Source organism: Xenia sp. Carnegie-2017, unplaced genomic scaffold (assembly GCF_021976095.1).
Source record: "Xenia sp. Carnegie-2017 unplaced genomic scaffold, XeniaSp_v1 HiC_scaffold_24, whole genome shotgun sequence".
NCBI lineage: Eukaryota > Metazoa > Cnidaria > Anthozoa > Malacalcyonacea > Xeniidae > Xenia > Xenia sp. Carnegie-2017.
This window is the reverse complement of record NW_025813487.1, coordinates 8,550,768-8,565,972: the sequence shown is the minus strand read 5'-3', so window position 1 is coordinate 8,565,972 and position 15,205 is coordinate 8,550,768. Positions and strand designations below refer to the sequence as shown.

General features: G+C 34.0%; 1 protein-coding gene and 1 long non-coding RNA gene across 6 annotated transcripts in view; one reads left to right on the top strand and one right to left on the bottom strand.

The window, feature by feature from the left end:
• LOC124450546 overlaps positions 1–10,269 on the bottom strand; it is a 93,134-nt gene extending 82,865 nt beyond the window's left edge. For 4 of the 5 annotated variants that reach the window (XM_047001199.1, XM_047001200.1, XM_047001196.1 and 1 more), the window contains exons 1-5: positions 10,006–10,269; positions 8,631–8,702; positions 7,344–7,414; positions 6,285–6,360; positions 4,652–4,790 (exon numbers count right to left, since the gene is read on the bottom strand). The gene's annotated coding sequence lies outside the window, so the exon portion shown is untranslated. Of the gene's footprint in view, positions 1–2,300; positions 2,417–4,651; positions 4,791–6,284; positions 6,361–7,343; positions 7,415–8,630; positions 8,703–10,005 lie in introns of those variants that run through there. The other variant, XM_047001198.1, reaches the window with a different exon arrangement.
• Positions 10,270–10,726: 457 nt separating this feature from the next.
• Positions 10,727–14,288, top strand: LOC124450580. Its single transcript, XR_006950110.1, has 2 exons — positions 10,727–11,204; positions 13,748–14,288. It is a non-coding gene; the product is annotated as an uncharacterized LOC124450580 (long non-coding RNA).
• The last annotated feature ends 917 nt before the right edge of the window (positions 14,289–15,205 follow it).

The window sequence follows — 15,205 nt, the reverse complement described above, 5'->3', positions numbered from 1 at the left end:
AAATGCCTTATCCGGCATTTTATCCCAACCCAAATTGGACTATATACCAGACAGACATTACATCCTACTAAGCACAAGTTGCAAGTACCGGTCGCTGGAAGGGATAAAATTGATATTTGTGAACGCTTGCGTTAATATGTGTGAGCTAAAAAAGATTAATACGCAAAGTCCGAACTACAATTTGCCTAACCTTTTGAGGTTAGTAAAGATAAATTCTTTGATTAAGTATCTAGTCTTAAATCAATACGCGAAAGCATTGTCCAAATGAGCTTTAAAAGTTCGGAAAGATGTAAATAAACGTGTCATTAAACTGAGGTCAAATTTATAAATATAATACAACCAAAATGTACATAAATGTAGCTCAGTAAAACCTTTCACCGCTTTCTATTGTAATAAAACATGAAGTATACGAAATAATGAAGCAAAGTAGTTGATTTTTGTGATCGAGCAACTACGAAGGTTTTATTGTTATTCATTCGTTCCTTTGTTGTAATTCTAAATGTCATCATGGCATGTACAAAATAAGCACAAAGGTTGTATGCATGAAAAAGTAATATGAATGAGTCAAATATCTAAACATGAAGCTATTATATTTATTGGTAAAAGCAAAGTCACATACCAATGCCTACTTCTTATCAGATGTGTGTAAACAGCTAACAAAATCATGTGATAGTTATTGCCTCAATCCATGTCAATAAACTTATTGGCAGTGTTGGTATATAATTCATCGTGAATATCCCACATGATTCAGATATCATTCCTTTTGTAAGTTATTCTGTTTACCCATTTAATACAATGTTCCTGTAGTTATGTTAGTAGTTAGATCATTTTAATGTATAATTATCAACATAAAATGTTTCATTTTGAATTACCTGTTTATTTTGTATTGGTGAAGGATGAATGTGTATGGGTGAAGGATGATTGTGTATAAATGCTCATCTTTGCAAATTAAGTGTCTTGCTACATATATATGTAGCACATTATACTGAAAATTACAGAAATAAATTGAATTAGTGCACGACCACATACATATCAGTTAAAAAATGGCGATCATTATTCATACCTTATTGTTACATCAATCTTTTATGCATGTAAGTTTTTTACATAAATAGCGAACGAAAAGGAAGAGTGAGTCAGGATCTCCTTCAACAAACAGTATAATAAAACATTAATGACATCTATATAGAACATTCTAGTTATATAACTAAGTATACATCACTGACTAGAAACAATTGTTATAGAATTAAAAATACATAAATAAGAACCTCATGCAGAGTACAAAATAACATTGAGATTGATCAAATTCCAAAGGACTAATGCTAAATCTTATAAAGTTTCACAAGTTTTAACTCAGGAATAGAGAATCACCTATCTAAGTCGGGATTTGAGTGCCAATGATTAAGATACAATTTTTGAAACTGTGAATGGTTTTTCCCTTCACTAATCAAAAATTCCATACATGTATATTCTTGCATATGTCAGTTCATATTATATAAAACCTTTGTTATTGAATAAACTATCGTAAATTATGAATACGTGGCAAACATCAACTGCACGCAATTATAATTACTTATGATCAATAAAGACACTGTAGATACAACAGTAAAGGATGCAATGAAAGTAAACCTTAAAACTGTTAAACAAACATGATCAAAAGTATAATTTTAAAAGCTCACTGTGTTGCATGAATCAACATTTCACAAAAATAGATTCAATGGCGTTCTTTCTCTGTGTAAATAAATTCTTCCTATGTTTAACATATGCTTATTTTACAAATGCTTTTACTTTAAAAATGAATGGTTTGCTCAATACAATTAACAACACTTTGTTAGACACACAGCGATTAGTCAAAAGTGGCGTTGGCAAAAAAGGGAGGTGATGCATGATTGGACATGCTACCCCCCCTACATAATTTTTCAAATATTCCGTTTTTCCAAAGACAAGTATGCTATTTCACCTCTCCCATACCTTTGAATTGGTTTTGCTTTCCTTTACCATGCAGCTTATTGTCAATAGTTAGAAAATTGGTACATCAATTAAGATATGATTTCTCATGCATGTTTAGTCATACTTTGTCGAAATGCTACTTTATCTAATTTGTTATGTCGATAATGTAGTTCTAAAATATCGTTAAATTTTTCTAAAATTACCTTCGTTTTAGAAGTAAGACGACCGTGTGAACAAAATTATGCTTGCTTTAGTTCTTTACATGTCACATACTCAACAAACGGATGAGAGATTTAATATAAACAACGCGACCACATACATATCAGTTAAAAAATAATGATCATAGTTCATACCTTATTGTTACATCAATCTTTTATCCATGTAAGTTTTGTTACATAAACACATTTAAATATCGAACGAAAATGAATGTTGAGTCAGGATCTTCTTCTTTAACCAGTATAATAACACATTAATGACATCTATGTAGAACATTCTAGTTATATAACTTAGTATACATCACTGACTAAAAACAATTGTTATAGAAATAAAGATACATAAATAAGAACCTCATGCAGAGTACATAATAACCTTGAGATTAGTCAAATTCCAAAGGACTACTGCTAAATCTTTTAAAGTTTCACAAGTTTTAACTCAGGAATAGAGAACAACCTGTCTAAGACAGGATTTGAATGCCAATGATTACGACACGATTTTTGAAACTGGAATGGATTTTTTCCCTTCATTAACCAAAAATTCCAAACATGCATATTCTTGCATAAGTCGTTCATATTATATAAAACGTTTGTTATTGAATAAACCATTGCAAATTACGAATACATGGCAAACATCAACTGCACGCAATTATAATTACTTATGATCAATAAAAAAACTTTAGATACAACAGTAAATGTTGCAATGAAAGAAAACCTTAAAACAATTAAACAAACATGATCAAAAGTATAATTTTAAAAGCTCATTGTGTTGCATGGATCAACACTTCACAAAAATAGATTCGTTTGCGTTTTTTCTCTGTGTAAATACATTCTTCTTATGTTTAACATTTGCTTATTTTACAAATGTTTTTACTTTTAAAATGAATGGTTTGCTCAATACAATTAACAACATTTTGTTAGACACACAGCGATTAGTCAAAAGTGGCGTCGGCAAAAAAGGGAGGTGATGCATGATTGGACATGCTATCCCTACTACATAAATTTTCACAGATTCTTATTTTTTCCATAGACAAGTATACTATTTCGCTTCTCCCATATCTTTGAATTGGTTTTGCTTTCCTTTACCATGCAGCTGATTGTCAATAGTTAGAAAGTTGCTATATTAATTAAGATATGATTTCTCAAGCATGTTCAGTCATACTTTATCGAGATGCTGCTTTGCCTAATTTGTTACGTCGGTAATGTAGTTCTAAAATATCGCTTAATTTTTCTGAAATTACCCTTGTTTTAGGAGTAACAAATGTTTAGGAGTAACAAATGTTTGTTTTAGATGACCGTGTGAACAAAATTTTGCTTGCTTTAGTTCTTTACATGTCACATACTCAACAAACGGATGAGAGATTTAATATAAACAACGCGACCACATACATATCAGTTAAAAAATGGTGATCATAGTTCATGCCTTACTGTAACATTAATTTTTATCCATGTAAGTTTTGTTACATAAACACATTAAATAAACGAGCGAAGATAAAAAATGAGTCAGGATCTACTCCAACAAACAGTATTATGAAACATTATTGACATCTATGTCACATTATAGACACAGAATAATAATATACAGAAGAGTCACTTGTATCGGAACCTTTGATGTTTTTGACCTCCCGCATGTCGTGGTATAGGGAATTTACAGTAGGTCCACTTCGTGTGCAATTGGCTGCTGTATATTTAATTAGATTACTGTCTGCCGTTAGACATTTCATCATTCCTATTCGTCTAAAAAAGCAATTGACTGGCTGCCACTATGGTAATCGCATGCGTAATAAGATATGTGTGGCACGAAAAATTTCAATAAAGTGGCTCTACTGTATGTTCTTCTATAGTGTGTCTATGTACAACATCTCGGTTATATAACTAAGTATACATCTGAAGAATGTTATATGCAGTGCAAAGCCGGTGCAGTGCTCTGACCAACTGAGCTATGAAGTCACACAGTGGAGAGCAGGTCAATTTTGTTGGGCTCATGTTTTCTCTGCACCGCACTGCATATAACATTCTTCATATGACATTCCTTTCACGAGAAAACATGAGCCCAACAAAATTGACCTGCTCTCCACTGTGTGATTTCATAGCTCAGTTGGTCAGAGCACTGCACCGGCACCGCAGAGGTCATGGGTTCGAATCCCGTTGACTCACCTGAATTTTTCACGTTCATGAGACAATTGCTTAAATTGTCCAGCAAAGTGCGAAGATCATATCTTCATTTAATTTCAAACCCCGCACTGCATATAATATTCTTCATATGACATTCCTTTCACGAGAAAACATGAGCCCAACAAAAATTGACCTGCTCTCCACTGTGTTAAGACACGAATTTTGAAAATGTTTTTTTCTACTAACCCAGACAATCTACATCTACAAACATGTGAAAATTTGTTTTTTGCGAAACTTGTACGCTGATCGATTTAGCAACGTTCTCTCAAATGTGTTGTTTTTTTTAACTTTCCCCAATCCTTTGGGGTAACCATTACCTCCGTAAGATTTCTAGCACTTCAACAGGACAGCATATTGATATTTACTGTCTCAATTCAGAGACAAATCGTTCGTTCGTAGGGCCATACTGCCACTGTAGGATTCCAATGGAATATGAATTTCAACAATCGGTTGTAACTAAAAAATACGTCAAACATGTCAAATACATCGTAAATATGAGTGGACAACAATTAATAAGAATTTATAAAATTTCAATGTTGCCAGTGAGGTGCCAGGTGTGAATTGAATTCTAAATATAAAGATAAGATCCCAAAAGATCGTGTTTAAGAAAGCCATCAGCATTTGATTTTTCAGTATTTATTTAAAAAAGCAAGCGACGTTTCGTCTTGACTCAAGACATCTCAGACTAATTACATAGACTTACTACGATGCTCAAAAGTTTATGTTTATTTTTTTTACTTTAATGTGTGCCCTTTTTGCTGGAATCAACTATCTATCACTCCCTTTTTTCTCTTCAGATCTTAAAAACTCTTAATTTGGTCTTTGGAATAGTTGGGAGAGGGGGAGGGGAGAATGCACTCAGACTAATTACATAGAGTTAAGCCTAGGCCACACTATCGTCTATATTCACGAAAACGAAAACAAAAGGAAAATTCGTGCACGAAATACATGCCAGACACGACATAAAATTGCAAGCATGTGTACAAAGATCGGCTAAAACGTAAACGGTATTATTGCTGGATGTGTCTTTGTAGTAACCTTTGCAATAACAAAACAAGCACAAAAGAAAAGGTGTCTTTCTCTGGCAAGAAGTTACTCCTTCTGAAGTTGAAAGCAAGCATTTAGCAAGCCAATCAAACGCTGATACTAGATTGACCCAATAAATAAACGACGTGATCGACTTGGAGTATTTAACAATTTGATTGAAAAGTTACGAGAACCGAACAAAGAAAACAGACTCATAAAATACTTGCGAATGACGACAAATTGTTTTTTCTCGCATCGGATTTATTAAAACTCATGCCACTCCGCCATCCTTGTGTATTAAGTTTTAGATTAGTAGCCAATTGTATGCGTTTTCGTTAACGAAAAAGGTCAAAAGTTCAACTCTCCTTATAAGCACAAAAACAAAATTTTCGTTGAGTTTTCGTTCAAGATTTTCGTCGATATGGACGATAGTATGACCAAGGCTTTACTACGATGCTCAAAAGTTCATGTTTATTACTTTTATTTTGCTGTGTACCCTTTTACAGGAAGCAACTATCTATAACTCCCTTTTTCTCTTCAGATCTTAAAAACTCTTAAATTGGTCTTTGGAATAGTTGGGAGGACAATGCACGTCTCACTGAGCTCATTTCATGGTAAATTTCCCCCCATTACTCATCCCCCACTTATATCTTGTCCAATCTTTCTTACATTTCCTTACAATACTCAATATCAGCTTTACACTGTAACTACACATCCACACAAACCTCACACCTTAACTATCTAAGTAATTACATCTCATTTGAAGATGTCTTGACTTAAAACGAAACGACAAACGTCACTTGCTTTGTTTTAATAAATATCAAAGAAATCGAACGCTTATGGTTATCTTTGAAACGATCTGTTGGACTCTAACCTTTAGGTTGATAATTCAATAAAAATTCTTTAATATTTCAAACATGTTACCTTGTTCAGTACATAAAACACTGTCTAATTCTTGTTGATCAACGTTATCAAAGTCGTCGTCGGCGCTCATGATTCACTGTATAAAGAAAAAAACGTCAAACTAGATTAATTGGTCAATTTTGACTTCAAAATATCATTTAATTTCAATAAACATCGACTACAAATCATCTAGAGTTGCAACTACGTAATAAGTACCGTGCTTATAGCCATGCATTAAAGTCAATAACGAGCATAATTTCTGTTCAACGAGAATGATCATGACGAAGTAAGAGATTGCGAACTATACAATATCACATGTGCAAATGCGTCATTATGTCGTAACAAAACGCCATCATTCTTTGCGGACGCAGACATGATGCATAATAAAAGTGAAAGCCGTTAAGGAGAGTAGCTTTTTGTCATTTCTCAAATAAATATGTTGACTGATGACTCTAAGCGATAAAATATAATGCAGTCTACTGCTGTCGACACCTTAAGAATAAAATTGAATTTCAACAGATAAATTTTCACAAACTCTTTCGATTTTTGAAATAGAATTTGCCAACAACCATCATGCATAGCGCGCGTTTGTTCATTTCACATCAAAACAATTGTAGAATCACATATATCAACTATTGTTACTTAAAAAACGAATATCAAAAATTCATCAAACATTGCAGTGATTAGTAAAACGAAACATGTAAAAATAAATTCAAATTTGGGAAGTGTTATGTCCCAACATTTCTAGGAGGGAATGTTTATTAAATGATTTTTATCAACTGTCGAAGACTCGAAGATATTTCGATCTTGTGGAAGCTGCTTTTAGTTAACCTCTTAATCACAAGCAGTAACTAACGATGATTTACATTGACTAGTCTTTGAGATCGCATGTAATTTTACATTTCTTACAATCATTCATACAATTTATCAAACTTTTAGCAACATATAGATAGCGAATGTTCACGGAAATAATCTTAACAATCTGTGACAAACTGGAATTCAAATTCAGGAGTTCGTTCCCATGTACTTTACTTATGTCACTGAAATTCTAACAACAAATACTTAATACATGATATTTACCTTTTGATGAAAATGCTTTGTACAATTTTATCGAAATTTTCGTAAGGCGTCTTCTCCAATGAATACGATGACTAGAAAATGAAAGTATTGATCTCAGGAAGAATATCATATGATCTCTGTGTGACTAGAAATACTATATGATTAAATATCATGTGTATAAACTCACGCTAATTAACCTAATTTCTTTCAATAAGTGAAGAAAATTAGTCAATTTGATAAAAGAATTTTTGGTTTCACAAGAATTATTCCACAATATACAGCATAAGACTTCAGTAGAGAAACTTTTTATTTCACAGTAAATGCTACACGCAAGAAAATACTGGATATTAAAAGTGCTAATTTAATAGTCAATTGGTAAACTCAGTTCAACTGTACTACAGATTTGTTTCGCTAAAAAATGAGGGAGTTAAAATGTTTCCGACAGGGGTGTGCAATTTATTTTTGGGAGTTAAATCTAAAGTTTGTGAGCCACACCCTGTACCCTCCTCAGTAAATCTCTCCATGTTTTATAGTGGTTATCTAATCAATGGCAGGAGACATGGTAAAGCTGTAATGGAGAAAGTTCTTTAAAATACTTTTGTTTTCTTGGATTACAGTAAATCACTCTACAAATGTTGGATAAAGAACAATTTTTCGTTGAAAGAAAACTTACATCGTCGATAGGGAAACAATTCTTATACTAATTCTTCCTAAGTTAAAATGGGAATAATAGTATATATCAATAAATGAGTGATTCTTTTACTTTTATTGCCAATTCGTAATAGTTAAATTTTAACGTTGCCAACAAATAGCGACACTCTTTTTTAAGCAACATTTTTCAATGATGAAAGTTCAACGTACACCATGTCATGAAGAAATTTATATTGCATACGAATGAACGTAAGTTGTGATCTAAACATGTTTTTGCTCAATAACCACATACCCAGAACTACATACGTTGTCTGTGAATTTTAGATAGGTGTGCTAAATATACAATGAAAAATATTAGCTACATGAAAACTTTTCAAAGAACGTGAAATTAGCACGATAATTAATATCTCACTGTTGGTCATATATAAGTAGCTAACGGTTTAAACTTGTACATAGCTACATAGTATCTCTTGTAATTGTTGGCAGTATTGAGCACATGCTCTGTTCTTCAGAGAAAAAATCCCAGTCTGCTTTCAAGACATCTATCAACGGGCTATGCTAATTTTGTAGAACTCATTTCTTTAGAAAATGTCAAACGTTCGCCACTCGTCAGTTTGTACATTATAAATTTCTTACAAATTTGTTATTTTTACATACCATCTTCAGAATATTCACTGTCTTTGCCATATGATTCAGCAGTCTTTAGTTCATTCGCTTCATTTTAAAATTCTTGAGTAAAGAAATTTCGTTTTAAAGAGTTTCAGCAAGAGAGACATGTGCTAAAGCACAATATTTATACATGTGAAAGACAATAAAAATGTAATTTCTCAAGACAGTGATAATGTGACAAATATTGTATTCATTTGATTTACTAGTTAGAGCAATAATTAGCAATTGGGAATAATGTGTAGTTTTGACAAACCATAGAGGAAGATGTGGCACTGGAATTTTCTTCGGTCAGTCTTACTTAAGTGAATTATCTTAAATGAAATTTTTTTTATTACTTTGTGGATGCTTGGTTTATTGTAATAGTGTGCTTTTATGTCAGGGACTTAGGAACTGAAACACTTTTCCCTACAACTGAACAATCTTGATGCATAACAATTTAAATATGAATGAATTATGTAAGAAAGCGACTTGTTTGAAAACATCTGTTTGGAGTATACATTTTTTCATACAGTGGTTATTTTTGGCAATTGTGTGGTAATGTCGCAAAAATTCAAAATATAAATACTGTTTAAGTGACCTTTACTGAAAAGTCCACCAATATTCACTAGACATGGTCACCTTTTCCAAGATTGAAATTTGACTTTTCATTATTCAAAACTGTATTAAATGGTCGGGTGAATTAAAAACCCAACACATATAACAATTAGGCATTTAAAATAAACGACAACTTTTTTATTATAAACATCAACTTACATTAATTCAACTTCAGTAGACTGGAAAGTTGAAACATGTTTATAATAAAAAGTTTTATCGTTTATTTTAAATCTTTAATTACTCTGGTGCTTTTGAGATCATACATACATACATATAACAATTTATAAAACCAACACATACAGTGTTTTGTGAAGAAGCAAAAAATGCCATGTTCCAACAGATATTTCAGAATGCAATTAGTAAGAGATGTTGTGTGACTGGTAACTTTATAATAAGTCTCAAAGTATTTCAAAGTTTTGAAAAATATAATTGTATTGGACATTAATTTGATTAAAGCCAAACTGAGGTTGTTGCTTTTGTTTAAATATATTACTACCATTATGTTCAAAGATGTCTTTTCTCATTAAACACATAAACGAATGCAGCATTGATAAATTAAAATTTAAAATAAAATTAATAAAAAAAACAAATGTGTTGCCTTTTTGGTCCTTCTCAACAAAACACCAATAACAATGACTACATTCTACAGCATAATTCATAAAATGTTCAAAATTACTGTTTCATTTATGACCAAATATAAAATAAAATGCACTCGCCAGATAATTTTGTTCAAAATCTATGATATAAATCATTAAAAAACTTTACTTACCACTGTACGTTTTACAGACATTAATGACGATGTGTTTACGGAATCATGAAGCATGCGACGTTTGAAAATTGCATCGCTCGCGCGCACATTCTGACGATTTCTTTTCTCTTTCATTTCATAAATTTCATCCAAACATATAATTTTTTCATAACTCATACAACCAAACAACCACATAAACGATGACAAAAACGCAAGACTAATGAAGAAAAGTTAAATCACGTTTTTGTACGACTACTTCCGCTTGCATGAGCACCAAGACTATTTGCTTTGTAAGGGAGGGAGAGGGAGGTGATATGTTGCAAATGTTTTGGGCTAATGATATTCTTTATCAGTTGATGGTTGCATGTGAAAAGAGCGAAGTTTTTCGATGTGTACTTTCTGATAATAACTCATACAATACAGATCCTATAACAAAAGAAAAGGTATAGTCATTTTTTAATCTCATGGTTTACCACAGACCACAGGTACTAGGGCTTCTTTATTTGAAAGTTGGTGCTACAGTTGATGAAATTAATAGAAAAGATTTGTTTAGTTTTGTAACACGCTCTCCATTAATTTATCTCATTTCCTCATTATTCTTATAATGCATGAGTCAATTCCATGAGTTACCACACCCCCGGGATACCCCTGGGCATTTGCCCTGGAGACCTTTCTCGGGGGTCGGGAATTTGCTCGTAAAATGGATGCTCGGGATTCGGGTATTTACTTCGGCTGTAATACCCCCGAAGATTTGGCACCATTTGAGTACGCGAGTCGCGACTATTGATTTCAATTAAACGCGACATTAAGTACCGATTCCCATCTCTTTGTATCCAGACGGACCATCGTGTAGTTTTTTTTCCTTACCCAGTTGCTGATGCAGAGACCTTGCGGAAGGAAGATTGCAAAACATGCACGTGAGTTTGCTATGGGCATTATGTCACCGATGTGTCAGAGCTGCTAAATTTATATGCAGTAGGCAAAGCTATAAGGAGCCCGCCGCCGTCTGAAATACTGGCAGACTTTCACAAGAATTACAGTGGTGGATGTGTAGAGGATACTGACATAAGCATGCTTGCCAAGAAATGTTTGCTGTCAACCGAGGATGTTAAATTGTGGTTTCAGTACTTGACGCTTGACGCAATTTCTGTGAACAGGAAAAGAGGTGCTTGAAAAGCAAAAGCAACAAGAGAAAAGCGGAGCAAGGGAAAGTAACTCAGGTACGAATTTCTTTTACTACATTTATTTTTTGTAGGATCTCTCATATATCTTGTTTAATAAAGTATTAAAAAGTGTTCCTAATCTTCGTAATTTAAATTAAATTGGTCCGGGAGCAGGGCATTTGCCGTTGGCAGCTTGCCGGGGGCCGAGTATTTGCCTTCTTGCCTCTCCCCGGCAGCGGGGAAATTGAACTATTAAAACGAAAAAAATCAAATGCCCGACCAAATTCCCGGGGGAGGGATGGTAACTCTTGGAATCGATTTATGCATAAATGTAGATCGTCCAGGTTGGTATAGTCCCGAGAAGGACTGTTTTTGTTGTTGTTGACTGACGTTTCGACAACCTTAGCGATAGTCATCTTCAGAGTCAAAATTCTATTTATGGCCGAAACAGAAGTCGGCCCTTCCATAGCATCCGGCAACCAAGTATGTAACACTAATTGAGCAGATTTTCCTACAGCCCTTATAGTTAATAATATACAAATCCAAATACAAGCTGAAGATGGTGATAAAGCCGGAAATAAACTACAGTAATCTACTGCCCCAAATTTTTTCCAGATTAATATAATAGCCAGCATTAATCCTATGTCTCCTATTCTATTGATTAACATTGCTTTAATTGCCGCCTTATTAGCTTGTATGCGTGTAAACCAAAAGTAGATTAATAAATAAGAAGATAAACCAACATCCTCCCAACCAATAAATAATTGCACATAATTATTACTAGTAATTAAAATTAACATAAAAAAGGAAAAGACAGATAACTCATAAACCTAGGTAAGTGGGGATCTTCTCACATATAACTTGTAGAATACACATGAACTAACCCGCTAATTGCTGTAACTACAATTAACATTTGTTACAATTAACAGCTGTTACCATATCAAATTGTAGGCCAAAGCTAGTTATTAGTAAATATGACTCTATCCATCTGCCTAACTCTATATATACTGTAGACCCATTAATCAGGATTTCATAACATAACACAAAAGAAAGGAGACTACTGACGAGAACCCACACAGAACTTAACAAGCCAGCCCCCTTTCTTCCTAAATAGCGACCCCCTAATCCGCTTCCGACTGCGCTTAGTAATGGTATTAATATAACTAGAAGATACATTGGAATAAATCTAAGATAATCAAGTGTACTAATTGAAAGAATAAACTAGGACATAATTGTTAACACTAAATATAATTGTTAAATTTACACTAAATATAAACTTGCCCCCATTAATATTGCTTGCCTAAACTTGTTTCCTCTGGTGTTACATTGCCACATGGAGAATTTAATATATTTGTTATTACTAAAGGCGTAGACAAAGGTTGATAGAACATAATTTTTACTAATCTAATGTAATAAACTCCAGCTATCACAGAACAAACTAAAGCTAGTAAAGCACTGAGATAGTAACCTTGACCAACAACTGCTAAATTACATACCATTTGGTTAGAAACGCAATTAAAGGAGGAATTCCTGCAGTAGACAATAAACCTGTAGCTAATGCTAATGCTAACATTGGGTTTAATCTTGAAACACCACCAAATTCAATAAGCATGTTTCTTTCAGGGGATATTATTAGGACTCCAGACCAAAGTAATACTTGAGTTATTATGTAAGCATCTATATACATTAAACTCACCTGAAGACTTTCTATAGACCCAATAGCTATTCCAAGTAACACGAACCCCATATGGCCTATTCCGCTATAAGCTAGTAGTCTTTTTATTCGAGTTTGATTCAAAGCTCCTATAGCTCCAACAATCAAAGAGATTAACCCAGCTATTAATAGCCCCATTTCATTTAAGCCTATTTGTACCATAATAGCTAGTACTCCTAATTTAGGTGCAATAGATAATAGCGCAGCTACCCAAGTTGGAGCTCTTTTGTATACATTGGGGGCCCACATATGAAATTTGGCTGCAGACACTTTAAATTACAATGAGATAGTAATAAGACGCTTACCAGCTAATACACCATAGATTCTAAACTCATACGAATAAATTGAAGTTCAAGTTCTCCTGTGGAGCCATAGATTAAAGCACAACCAAACAGAAACAACCCCGAAAATAGTGCCCCTAACACAAAGTATTTATGGCCAGCTTCTGCCGATAACAATGAGCTTTTATTATAAGCCACTAAGATAAACATACATAATGTTGCATCTCTAATGCCAAATATATAGAAATTAAATTTGTTGACCCTATAAGTAGTAAATTACTTAAGATCACTAATAAAATCAATAAAGAGCTTAATCGATGCGATGTTTGATGGTCAAGCATACATAGTATAGCTAATCCACTTATCATCACCAACATTTTAATAGCCTGTGTCCAACATAGTAGATGGGGTTCAGTTAATAACTCAGTAGCCCCCACAACCCCCGCAAGTAGTAGAGCTAATCTTAAAGTCGGGGCTTTTAATCCATATGTCAACATTGTTAATATAATGAGCCCTAGTGTTAATTCCATAATATGCCAGAGGCGATGCACCCACATGGCATATGACTTGTTAATCCCTAAACCTTTTGTTTTCCTTCTTTGCAGCAGCCAGAAGTTGATTACGTCGATGGGGGCAATATAGTTGAGCATCGCTGAGACCATTCATTGCGTACTAGGACTCAGAAAAGTTGGGATTGATTATTGTAGATAGAAACCGTACTGTGTCACCACGCTCTGAACTCAAATCATGTACGGTTTTCATGGTCGAACAGACCAACCTAAGGTACCTTCTACAGCACCAGGGCACCGCAATTCAACATTGAGGTCGCAAACATTGTCCTCGATAAGAACTCTCCGACAATATTACGCTGTTATCCCTACGGTAGCTTTTATCCGCTTTCGATATTTATTTTGGACTATGATATCGGGTCATTATCGCCCACATAGGACTATGTATTTGTGCCAGCTAGGGGTGTCCCCCTCACTGTCAGGCTAATGAGATCAGCTTTTATACCAATAAGCTCGCCTTCGTTTCTTATTCAAAGGTAGTCGCCCCAACTAAACTGTCTTACCAACAAAATTACTTACTCAAAATTAGGATACTTGTATCGATCATTTTTAGTAAACGTTATTGGTATCCAGTAAAGCTCGATAGAGTCTTTTCGTCTTGCAATGATTATCTTCACTACAACTATAATTTCATCGGCTTTCTTCTTGAGACAGTAATACCCTTGTGGTTCCATTCATACCCGCCAACAATTAATTGGCTGTTTATTGTGCTACATTATCACGGTCAGAGTTATCGCGGCCATTCAGTTGGGTTTCGCTTTAGACGTTAGTCCTTAGTTTCACTATGCAACCATTGGGCAGAATTTACCCTCTATACTTCAGTAACTTTTAGCAGAGAGCTATGTTTTTGGTAAACAGTCGAGATCTTATTTTGCCGAGTTCCTTAAGAGAAATTATGCCTTGATCTAAGTCCAATAATAACAGTTGAAGGTACAAAGTACCATAATATTTTCCTGAACAAGTACAAGAATTATAATTCATCAGGCGTGATACCCTTAGAAGCTGTATATAGATTTATTTGGGAGTGAATCTTGTACTACTCATGCCCGCATTATCACTTCTGTTTGTCTCACGAAGTATGCACATATCGTGCTTACAGAACGCTCTACTAACAAGCCAGTTGCTTCCTTATGGTCTGACTTCCAAAATTTTAGTTACAGATTTAGCCGCCTTGATTTTTAGAGTTTTCTAGCTCATTCAGTGAACTTTTACGTTTTCCTGTACAGATGGCTCTTTCCAAGCCTATTTACTGTTTGTCTAAGTTGAACCCTCTCTATACACTTAATTTTAATTTCTAGTGACTTTAATTTCTGGTTAGGGCTTAGCTCTTTTGACTAGAAGCCTTATCGCTATATTCTTACTGCACCAGTAATTCAAGCCCCCGGTTTTTGGGGCGAATCAACTTGGGGCGCCTTACTAAGATAAGTTTCGTAGAGAACCAGCTATATCCAAGTTCGACTAGTATTTCACCGCTAACCACAGCTCATCCAAGAT